The sequence below is a fragment of the Dasypus novemcinctus genome, assembly GCF_030445035.2.
Source record: "Dasypus novemcinctus isolate mDasNov1 chromosome 12 unlocalized genomic scaffold, mDasNov1.1.hap2 SUPER_12_unloc_3, whole genome shotgun sequence".
Lineage (NCBI taxonomy): Eukaryota > Metazoa > Chordata > Mammalia > Cingulata > Dasypodidae > Dasypus > Dasypus novemcinctus.
The window spans coordinates 261656-279866 of record NW_026688131.1 but is presented as its reverse complement, the minus strand read 5'-3'; the positions used below and the strand labels follow the sequence as shown (position 1 = coordinate 279866).

At 41.2% G+C, this 18211-nt stretch overlaps 1 long non-coding RNA gene across 1 annotated transcript in view; it reads right to left on the bottom strand.

The window, feature by feature from the left end:
- The window catches only part of LOC131277413 (uncharacterized), an 85179-nt gene that overhangs the window by 38939 nt on the left and 28029 nt on the right, over positions 1 to 18211 (bottom strand). The gene's annotated exons all lie outside the window — the stretch shown is intronic.

Genomic DNA, 18211 nt, shown 5'->3' with positions numbered 1-18211 from the left:
CCCAAATCCAAAATTCCAGGATTAGGAATGAAACTGAACTGGCTCCCATTTCAGAGAAAGCGCTGTCCAGCTGCCCCTCAGCACTGCCCAAGGCCTGGCAGGGTTTCTGCAGGACTTGGGGAAGGGGCGACTGACTGGCCTGTTTCACACCCTGGCTCTCCCCCTCTGCTGACCTGCTCTCCTGGAATGAACCAGGCCCACCACAGCGTCTCTGGACCACAGGGCCCAGGGCTCCCTGCTCCTCTCAGAACCCACAGCTCCAGCCAGACACGGCTGCCCTGTCCCCCAAGCTCTACTCATGCCCCTCCCTGACAACGTTCCTCAGGCCACTGCGGGTTTTCCTGCACTGGGTCACGTGGACACGCATAAATCTTTTCTCCCCTCCCTCCCCCAGCTGTCAACACTGTTCCAGAACAAGTCTGATTCTAGAAATTATCCTGTACTAGGGTCAAATAAAGAGATTTGGGAAGTAAAAAGAGATGAAGAGAAAGAAGAGGAAATGTGGAAATCAGAAGAAGAGAAGAAGGGAAACAAGTGCACATGGAATCCACGGCTTTCCTAGCTTTCTTTTTGGCATTTCAGGAAATTCAGGAATACTGAAGGGAACACAACGGAAGCTGCAATTAATATTTTATGTGACCATGCAAGTGAAGAAAAGAACTAGCTGATGAAAATAGACACAGGAAGTAAAGGGTGTCCTGAGAACTACACAGGGAACAGAGACCCTTTCCATACAAGCCCCTGGGGTGCTTGGCCATCCACCCAATGGCTCCTTAATTTGGAGAAGTGGGCTGGCAGGTGTCTCTAGGGTCAACATGGACAGCTTCCTCCTCCATTCCTCTCTCTGCCTTCCCAGATTCCAGAACAAGTGTTTGTGTTGCAGATCCTAGTACTGACAGCTACAAAGACCACGCATGAACTGAGGGTCTTAGCTGGAACCTCAGAGGAGCTGGTGTTTGGAGACTGAAAGAAGACATAAAACCAAACAAATGGAGATGCCTCAGGACTGGACCCCTTATACACTTTCTCTAATCAACCAATTCAGTGAAAGTCAAGTTTTTACTACAATAGATTTAAAGTGAGTTTTAGAATAAAGATTTACTTTTAATATTAGGTATTATATTAAACAATATTTAACCCTCACTAGTTTTTTTCTTAATATTGATCAATAAAACAAACACATATACAGATAAGCACCCTAAAGAGAGACAGAGTTCCCTGGATTATCTGAAGTCTGTCTTCCTGGTGGCTTCCACCAAGGACACTCCCTCTCTCATAGAACCCTCATTTAGTCATAGCTGAACAAGCAATGGTAAATTTAATACTTAGCATCTGTCCTCAGGCCAATGTCTTTCTAAACACTTCCTTTATTGAACTCTGCTCACTCACATGGAAGGGAACAAGGGAACATTATGACCCATGACCCATGGTCTAAGTGTAATACTTGGTCTTCCATGCCTTTTACACGTGGACATGAGTTGTCATGGGTATAAAATTAATGACTCCATTTTCCATTCACACGATGCACGGTTTTCAAAACCTTGATGAGATTCTAATGTTCTTACTATTATGCCACTTGGTTTTTTCTAAATGCACAAAGGATTTCTATTTTTCTTTAAAGTCCATCTATTTGACTAGAATATATATTGCCATTATAATCATTCTCATTCAGTGCTCTGTTTGAGAGCAGCAAGAGACAAGCAATGCGTGACACATGAGGGATTTCCAGTAAGATTAAATGCAGATTTCTCATCAGAAACCATGCAGAAAAGAACAGAGTGCAATGATGTATGTAAGACACTGTAAGAGAAAAACTTCAAAATAAGAATTTCACATCTGGCAAGACTGTATTTCAAAATTGGGATGAATATAGAATATTCACAGATAAACAGAAATTGAGAGAGTTTATAACAAAGAGACTAGCTTTGCAGGAAATACTAAAGGGTGTGCTCCTGCGGAAAAAAACAAAAACAAACAAGAGAGAGAGGCTTGGAAGAGAGTCTACAAATGAAGATTGTATCAGTAAAAGTAACAGAGTATCAAAAGAGTGGTGAAAATAAAGGATGATAGATAAAACCACAATATTTAGGAATGAACATAACCAACATTGCAAAGCACGTGTATAAAGAAAACTACAACTCACTGTTAATTTCAAAAAGATGTAAATAATTGGAAGGACATTCCATGCTCACAGACTGGAACATTAATGTTATTAAATGCCAATTCTACTCTAGTTGATACACAGATTCAGTGCAATCTGATAAAAATTCCACCAGCATTTAAAAAATAAATGGAAAGCAGGATTACAAAATTTATTTGAAATGGGGAGGGGTCTTGAATAGTCATCACATCTTAAAAACGATAAGCAAAGTTGGACGACTCTCACTTCCATGCACTCTCACTCTGGATTTTAACTCATATTACCTATCTGCAGGGGAAAAAAAACAGCATGGTGCTGGCATAAAAAAAGACACATAGACCAATGGAAACAACACGATGGTTTCAGAAACAGACCACCACATCTAGGGTCAAGAGATTTTTTACAAACCTGTCAAACACACCCAGCTCAGGCACAACTGTCCATTCAATAAATCTACATGGGAGATCTGTAGAGCCATACCCAAAAGAAATAAAAAGGACCCTGTAGCAGTTTGATATTACTCATAAATTTCAAAAAGAAATATTGGATTATGTTTGTAAACTTGTCTTTTCCTCTGGGTATATAGATTACACTGGATTCCCAGGTTTACTTGATTCAGTAAACTTAACCTACTTATGTCAGTAGGGCCTTGAGCACCAGCCCCATGGTGGGATGGGACTCTCCAATAAAAAGTATGGCAAGGACAGAATTGAGGGTTTTTGATGTTGCAGTTTTGATGCTGGAGTTTGATGCTGAAGTCTTAAGGTGGAGCCACAAGAAGGAAGCACAGAGAGGGAAGAGAAGCAAGCCCCAGGAAGGGAGGAACTCAGGAAGCCTGAGCCCTAGCAGATGTCGGCAGCCACCTTGCTCCAAACAAGTGAAAATACACTTTGGTGAGGGAAGCACCTTAACCTTTAGGGCCTGCTATCTGTAACCTCCTACCCCAAATAAATACACTTTCTAAAAACGAACCAATTTCTGGTATTTTGCATCAGCACCCCCTTGGCTGACTAATAAAGAATTTGTTCCTGAGGTGTGGGGAAGTTCTTTGGTAATTACCAAAATGCTGGAATGGTTTTAAAAAAGGGCAAGGGGTATTTTTTTAAGGAATTGTGAGATATTTGGAAGAAAAGACCTATAGTGCTTGAAGAGACTACTGATAGCAATATGGAGGCTAAAGAGACTTTTGATGATGCCTTAAAACTAAATGATGAAATTATTATTGGAAACTGGAGGAAAGGCAATCCATGTTTTAAAGTTGCAGAGCACTTAGCAAGATTAACTCCTGGTATTTTATGGAAGGCAGAATTTGAAAATGCAAGCCTGGGCATTTAGCTGAAGAAAATTCCAAATGGAGCTGGAGAACGCAGCTTGGCGTCTGCATCCAGTTTACAGCAAAATGCTAGATGAGAGAGATACGCTGAGGACTGAACTGTCAGGAATAAAGAAAACAGAAACAGATTCCGGAACTTCCAAGCTTCTGGAGATGAAGATCCCTGATGAAAGTGCCCCACTGGAGGACTTAACTAAACTAGGAACTGGTAAATCAAGATTGAAGATATACTTATCTAGGAAAGACTTGTGGGAAGACTTACTGTCTGTAGGCATGTACCCCTGCTTCCTACATGCTAAAACAACAAGGTTTATGAGAGAGCTGTATGAACAAAAAAAAAAACAACTCTCAGCCTGTAATAAAAAGGACAGGGGAAGGAGAGATTGAAGGAGAAACAGCTTTAAGAGGAAAATCATGGAAGCAGAGATCTGGAATTAGGACATCACCCTGGGACAAGAGAGGAACCCCACCCATATGGACAAAGGGTGATTTTGCCAGCAGTTGAAGAGGGTGGATGTTCCTGACCAATGTTCTGGGAGACTTTTGCTGCCCCATGGTACAGAGAGGGTAGAACACATTCCCCAAGGAATAGGGCAGTTAAAGTCAGCACTCCACAGGTATGAGAGAGGTGGACCCCTCCCCCAAAGGTTAGAGAAGACCAGGTGGTCAAGTCACTACTCTGAGAGAGCTGAGGTTGTATGCCATAGGTTAGGGAGAATGTTGTTTTCACATCACTCTACTAGGGGGGGTGAAGACTCTAACCCAAAGATTGGGTAAGGTGTGGCAATCACCCCAACATTCCTGGAGGGAGAGATCTGGAGCTTGGTCAACGACACGATGCTTGATGAGGGTAGAAACAAGAAAATAACCTTTGGACAATTCAGTGGAAAGGGCGGTTCCACACATGGACCCAAGAAGAAGAAACCATCACCTTAAGAATAACTCTAAGACTGAAATTGAATGGAGGATGCCCTGCAGCTTTACTGAAATGTTGAGGACCCATGACTCATGTTTCCCTCCCAGTTTCTCTACAATATAAGGAAAATGTTTACCCTTTGTCCATTTCTGTATTGGAATTAGATGAATTATTTTGTAAGTTGCAGAGATCTATAGAAAACTTTGCCCCAGCACAAACTGTATTTCTTTATATTGATTGCCACGTGATTTACTACTTGCATTGTAACTGACTTAAATTTTTTTTTATTGGTAATGCCTTTTTATAATTTAGAGGGTGGGGTGTAGCAGTTTGCAATTATTATTATTATTTTTTAAGATTTATTTATTTATTTAATTTCCCCCCCCCTCCCCTGGTTGTCTGTTCTTGGTGTCTGTTTGCTGCGTCTTGTTTCTTTGTCCGCTTCTGTTGTCGTCAGCGGCACGGGAAGTGTGGGCGGTGCCATTCCTGGGCAGGCTGCTCTCTCTTTTCATGCTGGGCGGCTCTCCTCACGGGCGCACTCCTTGCGCGTGGGGCTCCCCCACGCGGGGGACACCCTTGCGTGGCATGGCACTCCTTGCGCGCATCAGCGCTGCGCATGGCCAGCTCCACACGGGTCAAGGAGGCCCGGGGTTTGAAGCGCGGACCTCCCATATGGTAGACGGACGCCCTAACCACTGGGCCAAAAGTCCGTTTCCCCAGTTTGCAATTATTCATGAATTCTAAAAAGAAATATTGGATGATGTTTGTAAACTGGTCTTTTCCCCTGGACATATGAGATTATACTGCACTCAGTATACTTGAGTAGTTAATCAAGTAAACCTCTTATGTCACTTGGGCACTGAGTACCTGACCTTGGTGGGTGGGGATTGACAGATAAAAGGCATGGCAAAGGACAGAGTTGAGGGGTTTTGATGTTAGAGTTTTGATGATGGAACTTGATGCTGAAGCCTTATGCTGGAGGCCCAAGAAGTAAGCACACAGAGGTCAGAGAAGCAAGCCCCAATAACGGAGGAACTCAGGAACCATGAACCCTCACAGATGTCAGCAGCCGTCTTGATCCAACAACTGAAAACACACTTTTGTGAGGGAAGCAACTTATGCTTGATGCCCTGGTATCCGTAAGCTCCTACCACAAATAAATACCCTTTATAGAAACTTACTCTGGCAGTTTGATATAACTGATGAATTCTAAACAGAAATACTGGAGTATGCTTCTAATCTGATCTGTATCTGGGCATGACAGAGTTATGATTAGGGCTTTGACTAGGCCACCTGATTGGGGCATTGATTCCCCACACCATGGTGGGTGGGGACTAACAGATAAAAGGCCAAACAAAGGACAGAGTTGGAGCTTTGGATGCGAGGGTTTCTGATGCTGAAGTTCGATGGTCAAGACATAAGCTGGAACCCTGGAAAGTAAGCTCATGGAGGAAAGAGAAGCCAGGCCCAGGAAGAAAGGAACCTTAACCCAGAGAAAAGCAAGCCCCATGAAGGTAGGAACCCAGGAAACCTGAGCCCTAGCAGACATTGGCAGACATTTGCTCTCCAAATAGACTTTGGTGAGGGAAGTAACTTATGCTTCATGGCCTGGTATCTGTAAGCTCCTACCCCAAATAAATACCCTTTATAAAAAACAACCAATTTCTGGCTTTTTGAAGCAGCACTCCATTGGCTGACCAATACACCAAACCATTTCTGTTATTTTGCATCAGCACGCATTTGGCTATTACAGACCCCTCCCTCACACCTTGTACAAAAATTAACTCAAAATGGAACAAAAACCTAAACATAACAGAAAGAACCATAAAGGTTCTAAAAGAAAATGTAGGAAAATATCTTCAAGAGCTGGTGATGGGTCGTAGATTCTTAAAGGAGATTAGAGAAGGACTGAGGTGGACTACTGATGTTTAATGTACGTGGAAGTTTTAAGTAACCTTACTGTAAAAAGTGTGGAAATGTACAGAATTGATGGTAACACATTATAGTGAGTAACAGACGGTATATGGACGGGAATATGGCTGAAAAGTGTACTCTAGGGATGTAAATGTCAATTAACAGAAAGCTGGAGAATCATCTAGGAACTGAATAGCACAGTAAAACCAGAGGAGAATGAGAAATGTGGTTGACTATACAGATGCAAGAGTGTCCTTTGTGATCAAGTGCAAATATAGATCACTATTGCAGGGTGGTGGGAATGTGGAGAAGCATGGGAAAAACACAAAGGGAGTGACCTATGGACTATGGTTAATGATAATAATGTAATATTCATGAATCAATGCCAAAGATGTACTGTGTTCATAATGTGAGAGGACGGAATAAGTGTGCCAACTGTAAACTATGGCCGCAGTAATAACCTGATGATATTGTCTCATAACCTGTAACATATATACTACCACGTTGTGGAGTGTTAACAGAGGGGTGTTGAATCAGAATGCTGCATATCTGCATGATTGGTTTGTAGGTTTATAACTACCGTCATAAAAATATATTTAAAAAATAACAATAGCATAATTGGAGGAAAAACACACAAATGTAAGATAAGGACTATCGCTGGTAGTAAGATTTTGATGACATTCTTTCATAATTTGTAACAAATGTTGCAAAACAGTGCAAGGTATTGCAGGAGCATTTCTGTATGGGACCCCTGTATGACTGTATGCATGTTCACATTGTAAGTTCACACCTTTTACTACACACATTGTTTACCTATGTTCACGTATGAATCATACAAAATACTACTATTATGGTGGGTTGGGGGAAAAATACACCAAACATAAGATACTTTAGTTAGTAGTAATATTTTGAGGATACTCTTTAACGACAAGTTAAAAATATTTCACAACCATGTAAGGCATTGGTGGGAGGGTGAGGTATGAGAGCCCTGGATGACGTTAAGTATGTTTGTTTTGTAAGTTCACAACTATTGCTATAAACTTATAGTTTATGTATTTTTAGGTATGAATGATATACTTCAATAAATGAACAAAAATGAAAAGAAAATACACAATTCAAAAGTTCCCTGGGTACGATCAATAAGAAAATGGAGGTAAAACAGGCAAGAGTCAGTGAGATGGAAGTTAGATGAGTAAAATGAGTTAATGAGGAACATGGGGAAAAAAGGATTGAACTAAAGTTAATGGAGCCTTAGAGACATGTAGGACAGTTAACATTCATGCCAAATGCTCCTAAAAACAAACTAGCAAAACGAGTGAATAAACCAACTCAAGGGCGTTGAGTATATGACTCAGCGAATCAGTGCCAGCTTCTCACAATAAGGTCCCAGGATCACTGTCCAGCCCTGCAACCACAAAAAGAGAAAAGAAAAATTTACCTAAGTCAGCGGAGACAAGACTGGAGATAGGGATCAAAAGAGGAGGAGGATGGGAAGCGGAATTGGCCTAGTGGTTAGGGCGTCCGACTACCACATGGGAGGTCCGCGGTTGAAACCCCAGGCCTCCTTGACCCGCGTAGAGCTGGCCCATGCGCAGTGGTGATGCGTGCAAGGGGTGCCCTGCGACACAGGGGTGTCCCCGTGTAGGGGAACCCCATGTGCAAGGAGTGTGCCCTGTAAGGAGAGCTGCCCAGCATGAAGGAAAGTGCAGCTGCCCAGCATGAAGGAAAGTGCAGCTGCCCAGGAATGGCGCCGCACACACGGAGAGCTGACACAAGATGACGCAACAAAGAGAAACACAGATCCCTGTGCCGCTGACAACAGAAGTGGACAAAGAGGAACACTCAGCAGATACACACATAGAGCAGACAATGGCGGGGGAGGAGAGAGAAATAAATAAAATAAATAAATCTTTAAAAAAAAAGAAGAAGGCGGAGGAAGCAGCCAAGTCCTGAGGGGGAATTTACACAACCAAGAAATAGCCAGTGACAATTGCAGAAGAGTCACTGGCTAACCTCCAAGGGAGGGGGCATGGCAAACAAACACACGTAAACCGGCAAATATTTAAACAGACATTTCTTAGAAAGAAGATATACAAAGGGCCAATACGCATATGGAAAGATGCTCAAGTCCATTAGCCATTAGGGAAAGGCAGTTGAAAAGCATGATGACTCATCACTTCACATCCACTCAAAGGGCTATTATTTTAAAAATTGGAAAAGAGCAAGTGCTAGTGAGGAAGTATATAAATAGCAAACCTTATCCACGGGTGGTAGGAATATAAAAATGCACCCAGTGTGGAAAACAGTTTGGCAGTAACTTGAAAAGTTAGACTTAGAATTAACATATGACCTGGCAATTCCACTTCTACATATATTTCCAAAACAAATGGAAAAGCAGGGATTCAGACAAGTATTTGTATACCAATGGTCACCGCACAATAGACAAAAGGTAGAAGCAAATATCCTCCAACAAGGGCTGCCGAGGTTGTAGCTGCGGGAGGGGTGAGCCTCGCTGTCTGGTAGAGGCGTGGGTGGCCGCGGCCTCTGGGCTGGGATGAACCGCGCTCCCGCTGGAGGCAGCACAGCCAAGCTGCAGCTAAGGCCAGCACAGCGGTAGCAGCTGGACTGACCATTGCTGCTGCAGGATTTGCAGGCCGTTAGGTTTTGCAAGCCATGAAGCATATGGAGCCTCAAGTAAAACGAATTTTTCAAAGTCTCCCAACATCTGCCTTCAGTGGTGGCTATTACAGAGGTGGGTTTCAGCCCAAAATGACAAAACCAGAGGCAGCATTCATACCAGGTGGAAGCCCTACTGCCAATAAAGGAAAACTAAGGGATGCTCATAGACGAATTATGCTCTTACATCACCCAGGCAAGGGAGGATCTCCTTATTTAGCAGCCAAAATCGATGCAGCTAAAGATTTACTACAAGGTCAGGCTAAGAAATGAAGTAAATGTAGGATGAATTTTAACTTCATACCAATTTATGCGTATGATTACCAACTTTTTATGATAAAATACCTCAAAGTTGTAATTTGTAAGAAATGAGTTGGGACAAAGCCTTGTTGTAATTGTTTAAACTTGAGAATTTAAAATCATACTATAGACTAGGAAATTTGGAGGTTTTTAATGATAAATGTACTTAGACCATTTAAATAAAAATATTATTCATTACTCATTTAGCTAATAATCTAGTAACTATGTGTACCAGGCATTCTACAAGGGGAGGTGAGCCAGTCCCTGCACCCACAGACTTCTCAGACTAATCGCAGGCTGGTAAACAGGTAATTAAAATACAGTGTGATGTTCTGATGGAATTCGCACAAACTGTTGTAGTGATTGTTACCTTGTTAGGAGAACACAGAAAACCACTTTGTAAAAGGCAACGGCCCAACTACTTGGAACCTTGTAGCTAAGTGACACAATCTTGATAGAAGAAATTGATCCAACTATATATATGTAACATATATACATATATATATATCTAACAACTACGATAAAAAGAAAAACAACTCCACCAACACATAAATGGATGAACAAAATGTGGTAAATACCTAAGACAGAATATTATACAGGTATAAGAAAGAAGGAAGTCCAGATGCATGTGACAACATGGATGAACACTGAGGACATTATATTCAGTGAAAAAAGCCAGACACAAAAGGAAAATCATCGTATGCTCTCACTGATAGCAACTAATGATACTAAGCAAACTCATGCATTTAGACTCTAGACTACTTTACCAAGGGATAGAATGGGGGTAGAGAATGGAGAGCTCATGCTTAAATTGCACAGAATTTCTATTTCAGGTGATTGTAAATGTTTGGAAATGGACAGTGATGGTGGTAGCACATTATTGCAAATGTAGTTAACTGTGCAGAATTATGTTTATGAATATGGTTGAGAGGAGGAGTTTAAGGTAATATGCGTTACTAGAAGGAAAGTTAGAAGTCAAAACAGGGTTGTTTACTGAACGCTGTTGTGGATGATGGACTGGGTTAACAATACAAATACAAGACTGTTCTTTCATGAATCCTAGCAAATATATGACACTATGACATGTTGTTAATAATAGGATGGTATATGGGAAAAAAAACCTAATGTAAACTATGGATTTAGGTATCAGTAATATCTTATTTTCCTTCATCAGTCCTAACAAAGGTAGCACACTAATGCAAAGTATCAATACAGGGATACATGAGAACAATGTATTTTTCATATGACTTTACTATAAACATACAACCTCGCTAATTATTTAAAAATTGCAAAAATTTAAGAAAGCATTAGGCTAACTGAAAGAAACCAGACATGAAGTACTACATATTCTATTATTTCATTACTGTAAAATGTAAGGATAAAGAAATTTATAGAGATGGAAATAGATTAGTTGTTAGCCAAGGCTGGGGAATAATAGAGGGATTGAGACGTGACTGCTAAGAGCTATGGGCCTTTCCTTCCTGGAGTGAGAAAATGTTCTAAACTTGGTTGTGGTGATGAATGCACAACTCTTTGAATATACTAAAAGTCACTGTGGACACTTTGCATAGATTGTCTGGTATGTGAATATATCTCAAGAAAACTGCTCCTAAAACTTGGTGCACACATTGTGAGGTCCTTGTAGTTCAGTATAAGAACTTTTGATTTTACTGTAAACTGGGAATATATGGGGTTCAGTAAAGAGTAACAAGGGACAAGACCTGCCTTAGGCTTTCACAGGATCACTCTAGCTACAAGATAAGAATGGGCCACAGAGGGAAGCAGGCCAAAATGCAGACCAGGTAGGAGCTATCACAGTATTCCAGGTAAGAGACATGGTGGATTAGACAGAGCACTAGCTGTGTAACAAATGGACCACACTAATGAAAGATGTTGTTCCTGAGGGAAAGTGTGCTAGGGGGAAGGGTGGGGTATATGTCAGTCCCCTCTATTTCTGATGGAACATATATGTCATCTAAAGCTACTTTGTAAATTAAAAAACATTTTTTTTTTTGATTCTGACATGGAAGCAGAAGAATCAGTGGAGTGGTCAGGATAGGCAATAGAAATACTGAGGCATCATCAAACCCATTTCATATTTGAAAACATGGACACAGAATCCTAAGGGAGAGTGCGCTGAATGAGATCCATAAAAAACAAAGAGGACACATCAGTCTTCAACAAACTTTAAAATACTGATCCACAAAAGATAAACTATAAAGGCAAACTACTGACCAGAAAAAATATTTACAAACCTAACTATGACAAAGAAAGAACAGATATCTAGAAAATCTGGAGCTGATATATGGAACAGGTATGTAGAAAATTGGGAGTGGATGTGGCTCACGCGGTAGAAAGCCTGTTTCCCATATGGGAGGTTACAGTTTCAATGCCGATACCTCTTAAGACAAAAAAACAAACAACAGACAACCAGCAAAAAAACAAATAGACAACTCAAGGGAGCCAATTTGGCTCAGGGGTTGAGGGCTGCCTTCCCACTTATGAGATCCTGGCTTCAATGCCTGGACATTGTTCTAGGAAATTTTAAAAAACCCTCATATCTAGAATATATTAAAAGAATTTCCAAAATTCAATCATAAAAACATTAGTATTAGAAAGGACAAAATATATGAACAAATATTTCTCCACAGTAGATATATGGATGGAAAATAAGTACATGAAGAGATGCGCAATATAATTGGCAATCAGGAAAATGAAAACTACACCATTATGAGGTATAACCACATGTAATCAAGACAAAAATAAACTGACAATACCAAATGCTGGTTAGAAGGCAGAGAAGCTAGATCTCTCATGTATTGCTCGAAGGGATGTAAAGTGGTATAGTCGCTCTGAAAACTAGTTAGCAGTTCCTTGTAAAACTAAATATACACTTATCATACAGCCTGGCAAGGGCACTCCTGCACGTTAATCACATAGAAATGAAAACTAAGCCCAACTAAAGCATGACTTTCTTCTTTGAAAAGATTAATCAAACTGATAAACCTCTACGCTAACCAAACATAAAATAGAGAAGACACAAATTACCAATACCAGGAATGGAAGAGAGGTCATCCCTCCTGGTTCCATGGACATTAAAAGGATACCCTAGAAAGTGGATCTGGTCCAACGGATAGGGCGTCTGCCTACCACATGGGGGGTCCTTACCCATGGGGAGCTGGCCCACGTGCAGTGCTGATGCACACAAGGAGTGCCGTGCCATGCAGGGCTGTCCACCATGTAGGGGAGCCCCACGCACAAGGAGTGTGCCCTGTAAGGAGAGCTGCCCAGGAGTGGCACCGCACACATGGAGAGCTAACACAGCAAGATGACACAACAAAAAAGAGACACAGATTCCCGATGCTGCTGACAAGAATGCAAGTGGACATAGAAGAACACACGGCGAATGGACACAGAGAGCAGACACCTGGGGGGTGGGGGAGAGGGGAGAGAAAAAAAAAGGGTATTCAAAGACGACTATGAACATCCCTACATCCAATAGTTTGATAAGTTAGATGCAATGGCCCAAAACTCCTTGAGAGATACAAATCATCAAAACTAATACAAGAACAAATGTATAATCAGAATAGACCTATAGCCAGTAAAATTTTGAATAAAAAAATCTATGACATTTGAAAAAAGAAAGGACCAGGTTCAGATGATTCATTCTATCAATCATTTAAGGATAAATGAAAACAGTTCTCCACAATCTCTTTCAGAAAACAAAGGGAACATTTCCTAACTCGCTCTAGGAGGCCAACATTACCCTAATCCTAAAACCACATAAAGATATTTTTAAAGTGGAAAATTGCATACCAATATGTCTCATGAACATAAAAACAAATTTTCTCCCATTGTCTGGCAATGTCCGGCTGACTAGAGGTCCCTGGAAGGAAAATTCACATGACAGTACATACCTATCTTTATTATTATTATCAATCTTTCTTATTATTTTGTATTTGGTGGGAAAAAAATACATGCTCATATTAACAAAAAATCAAATGCTGAAGTGAGTACACAACTAAAGGTAATCCTCTCTCTCATCCAGCCCCTGCTCCCAGACGCCACTTACCAATTTCTCTCACCTCCTTCCATGAACAGATCAGCCAGGTATAAGCATATATATCTGTGGTTGACTGGACATTCCATTTTTTGCGCATTTTAAAATTTCTACCCAAATAACTAAGTTATTCAGGCATTAAGTCAAACTTCCTTAAGTAAATTTCCATAACAGACCTAATAACGGGACAATATAACATAAAGTCACATCAGAATAGCCTCAGTGGAACGGGTGACATGAAAAGGGAGGACAACAGACATAACCCAGGACTGCCCTGGACAGGTGGGAACACACCACGTTAAGGTACAAATCCGGGCTCTGGAGTCCCCTCGGGTCCACGGCAGACACACGCGCCACCTCCCACTCCAGCCGCCGGGACACCCAGTGGAGTAAAGGACAAGGAGCGCAGATGAAGGGGGGCTCCCTCAGTGCACAGGACTCACACCTACCACAATCCTCCCAGGTGCGAGCTCAAGGCGGCCTAGACCTGAGGAGCCACAGCCGTCGCCCAAGGCCTGGCGCTGAAGCCTGGACACCACCAACTGCCAAGGCCTGCAGCCCGGAGCTGAGCATCATGGGAGGAGGGGGCAGCTTCCAGGACCACCCACATGAGGCCCCCCCAGACCCAGGGACAGCCAGGGCCGAGGGACTGTGATGGCCCCGCCCACCTCCTGGCTCAGGCACCCCAGGGAACAGACGCTGGACCAGCTGCACCATTCCTCAGCCTGTGCCTTGTTTTTCATCTTTACCATTCTCCATTTAAGACTTTCAGTCCTTTCTACTTTTTTATCCTTCTCTTTAGACTTAAGCATTATCTTGTCACCTTACTTCGTGGAGATTACATTTCAATCTTGAACTCTTTTCCCATTGTTCTTATTTTCTTCTTCTCATTCATTTATTTTGGGGTTTTTTTTTTCCACTTATGATGTATTGTCATATATTATTTCATTTTCTTAATGCCTTTCATATTCTTTTCAGAAAGTATATTTCAGTACATCATGTAGGTCATGATGAAGAGTTTTCATTCATTTGTGGTGGGATATACTGCACTTATTTCTTTCGTATTTGAATATAACATGAATTCTTTTGTTTTTATTCATAGAATTTTTTAAAATTATGGATGATAGTGAGATTCAAAACAACTTTTCTAATCACATGGGTCTACTTTTCTTTCTAGATTTTTAATAGGATTTTTTAAAGGATGAAAGCTTTCTTCATTGTATTTCTGCATTCTGTACTTCTACCACTCTTATAAACGGGTCCTCACTCTCATTACTTCTATTGTACCTTGTGTTACCTATTTTCTTTCTCCCACTGACTACTGAATATTCCTCTTACATGTACTCCTCTCTTGAAGAGAAACATTAACACATTGCCAAATATAGTCATTTTCTAAACATGTTTGCACATTTTGAAAATCAGTTATTTGTAAGTTATTTAAATGAGTTACACTGATTTCATGTCTTATGTTTTATGTGTAAATGGACTGTATTCCTATAATCATTAGCTTTTAGTTTCTATTTATGTTATAATGAAATTTTTTCTCTTTATACTTTATGTTTGAGTCATTTGGCCAATTATTAATTTTCTCTTCAGCTTTTTTTTAAGATTTATTTTTTACTTATTCCCCTCCCTTCCAGCTGTCTGCTCTCTGTGTCCATTCACTGTGTGTTCTTCTGTGACTGCTTCTATCCTTATCAACCGCACCGGGAATCTGTGTTTCTTTTTGTTGCATCATCCTGTTGTGCCAGCTCTCCATGTGGGCGGTGCCATTCTTGGGCAGGCTGCACTTTCTTTCGTGCTGGGCAGCTCTCCTTACAGGGTGCACTCCTTGAGTGAGGGGCTCCCCTATGCCGGAGACACGCCTGCGTGGCATGGCACTGCTTGTGCACATCAGCACTGCGCAGGGGTCAGCTCCACACGGGTCCAGGAGGCCCAGGGTTTGAACCATGGACCTCCCATGTGGTAGGTGGATGCCCTATCCACTGGGTCAAGTCGGCTTTCCTTCTCTACAATTTTGTATCAATCTTGTCATACGTTTTTTTTTGCTCAAACATACTGGGTGTTAGCAATGGCAGTTCATATTCAGCAAATTTTAAAAAACTGTCTATTGCTTTAGATTCACAATCACATAGGTTCAGTATCATTTATATCTGGACTATACAATTACCACCATATGGCATTACATCTGTCTTCAGGAATATAAACCAATATGTTCAAAATAATCTTTCTGTTTCCCATGGTCCTCAAGGATAATGGTTAATACTCTCATTGTTAAAGTTAAAAGTACTATTTTATAAATAACCTCTAGGAAGAAATATTCATTTAATGGGGTTTTCTCAATTTTTAAAGTTTAAGAACACATAAACATGCCAGGTATATGGTCATGATCTTATTATTAAAACTTGAACACATGTACCTTAGTAAGAAATAAGTAATTCAAAACCATAAAAACGGATTTCTTCAAATATTAGCTCATATCCTCGGATTTCAGAAATGCACTCACAGGCACCCCACATCCTGGGGACTTTTTGCTGCTCTCTGAGGGGACGGTCACTGGTGGAACTCATTCCACTCTGTGCACAGCTGCATCGACATGACCCACTGCTAACATTATACTCAAAAGGGAAAGCCTGAAAGTCTTCCCATGAGGGCCGGAACAAGATCTGTCAGCTCACGTTCATCACTGCTATTCAACATCGTAATGGAAGTTACAGCCAGAGAAAATGGGCAAGAAAATACATAAAATCATCCAAATTGGAATGGAAAAAATAACTCTCCTCATACACAAATGACACAGTGTTTTAAAACACAATCCCACAACACTACTGCAATAAATAAAGACATTAAGTAAACTTGCATTGTATGAGATATACACTCAAAAGCCAGTTTTGTGTATATAGCAGAAAATAATATGAATTTTTTAAAGAAAATCCATTCATTTGCTCTCTAACAAATAAAATACCTAAGGATGAATTTAATGAAAGGGTGAAGCAGTTGAACAACTAGCAAACATAGCCCAATAAAATTTTAGCAAGACCTAAATATATACCAATACATCTACTTTTCATGGATGGTAAAACCCATACGGTTCTAATATCAAGACTACCCTAAGGTGTCTGCCCTGCTTCCTCAGGGGGTCTTTCACTTTACCACTGTTTCCCTTCTGTGTTTTAAAATCACCAAGCCATGAGCAAATACAACACAACATGGTCCTCTCCTCCTCATGTTTTCTTTTCTGCCATTGCAGGTGACCTTGAAAGCTAATGAAATCATTTATGTAAAAACCTTGAAATAAATGGTTTATAAAGACAAAGTTATGTATTGTCTCAAAAAATCTTTCCATAGGTGACAGAAAGAAAATTGGTAAGTTTGCAATGGAGAAACTTGGCACACTCCACCTGAACCAAGTGCTCAAAATCCACTTCATCAGCAACTACACAGACTGACATGAGGTGCCCCCTAATGTGAAGCATCTAAGAAGGACATAATGTTCTTTCTGTGGTATTACTGACAAAGTGCATACTCTTAAATAAAGAAATAAAAACCTCAAAAAGGAAAGAAAGCAAATGAAAATGGCAGCTATTCTGGCTCATCAAAGTATGCTGAGAATAACTGAGATAAAATAGGGGGCTTCCTGCAAGCTGTAGGCTGGAGACCTAGCCTGGTCACAGCCTCAAAGGAGGATGTGGACATGATGAAAGACTTCCCATTCAGGAACTGTCCTTCTTTGCAGAGTCTCCAGGAATGGATCTGTCTGCTTTCAGGGTTACGGGATATGCTGTGGGGAGGCTTAAGGGAATCATGTGAGTCTCTGTGGTGTGACTGTGAGACTATGTGTGAGCTTGTGGGGGTCTCTGTGTGCATTTCCCCAGGTGAGATGGACTGCTCAGGCTCTAGTGCTCCAAGGGGCAGGGCCTTAATGTGACCCCAGGCGTGTGGCTCCAAAGCTCTGCACTACAGACCTGCAGGCATCACTCAGTCATGGGAACATTAGAAACCATGCAGGGAAGCAGATGTGCCTCAAGAGATTCAGCTCCTGCCTACCATATGTGAGGTTCCTGGTTTAGTTCCAGGAAGCTTGCATGAAAGGCAGGCTTGGAAAACTGACACGACAAGATGATGCAATGAGACACAAGAGGAAAATACGTAACAAGATACACAACAAAGCAGGGATAAGAGCTTCCCGGTGCCTCCTGAAGACGTCAGCAAGCTGGCACAGTGGGCAGCCACAGCAAGCTGACACAACGAGATAATGCAACAAGAGACACGAGAGGAAAACTATGATGACAGAAACAACAAAGACCGGAAACAGAGGTGGCTTAAGTGATTAGGCAAATCCCTCTCACGTCAGAGGTCCCGAGTTCAGTTCCCAGTGCCTCCTGTAGAAATAAGAGCAGACACAGCACGTTTAAACAATGAGGGCATAGAGAGAAAAAAGGCAATGAAAATAAGTCTTTAAAAAAACAACAAAAAGGAAAGAAAAACATCCACCACAAGAACAAAAAAAGAAACCACAAGGGAGTTCCTCCCTCTGTGCATGTGTTTACAATTACCTGAGTCTACAGAGAGATCAAACTATCCACCTTTATGAGGTGGCCTCCAGATCTCAGGGCCTAGGGAAGCTAGCTATGCACACAACTTCAGACTCTGGCATTAGTTCCTGACGTCCAAAACTAAAAGAAAGCCCACATGACTCTGCTTATAGCAGTTTGCTATTACTGATCAATTCCAAAAAGAAATATTGGATTATGCTCATAAATTGGTCTTTTCCTCAGGGTATATTACATTATCTAGGATTCAGAAGTTTACATGATTAATGATCAAGACTTGGATGGGGCCACATCAGCAGGACGTTGCATCCCTGCCCCT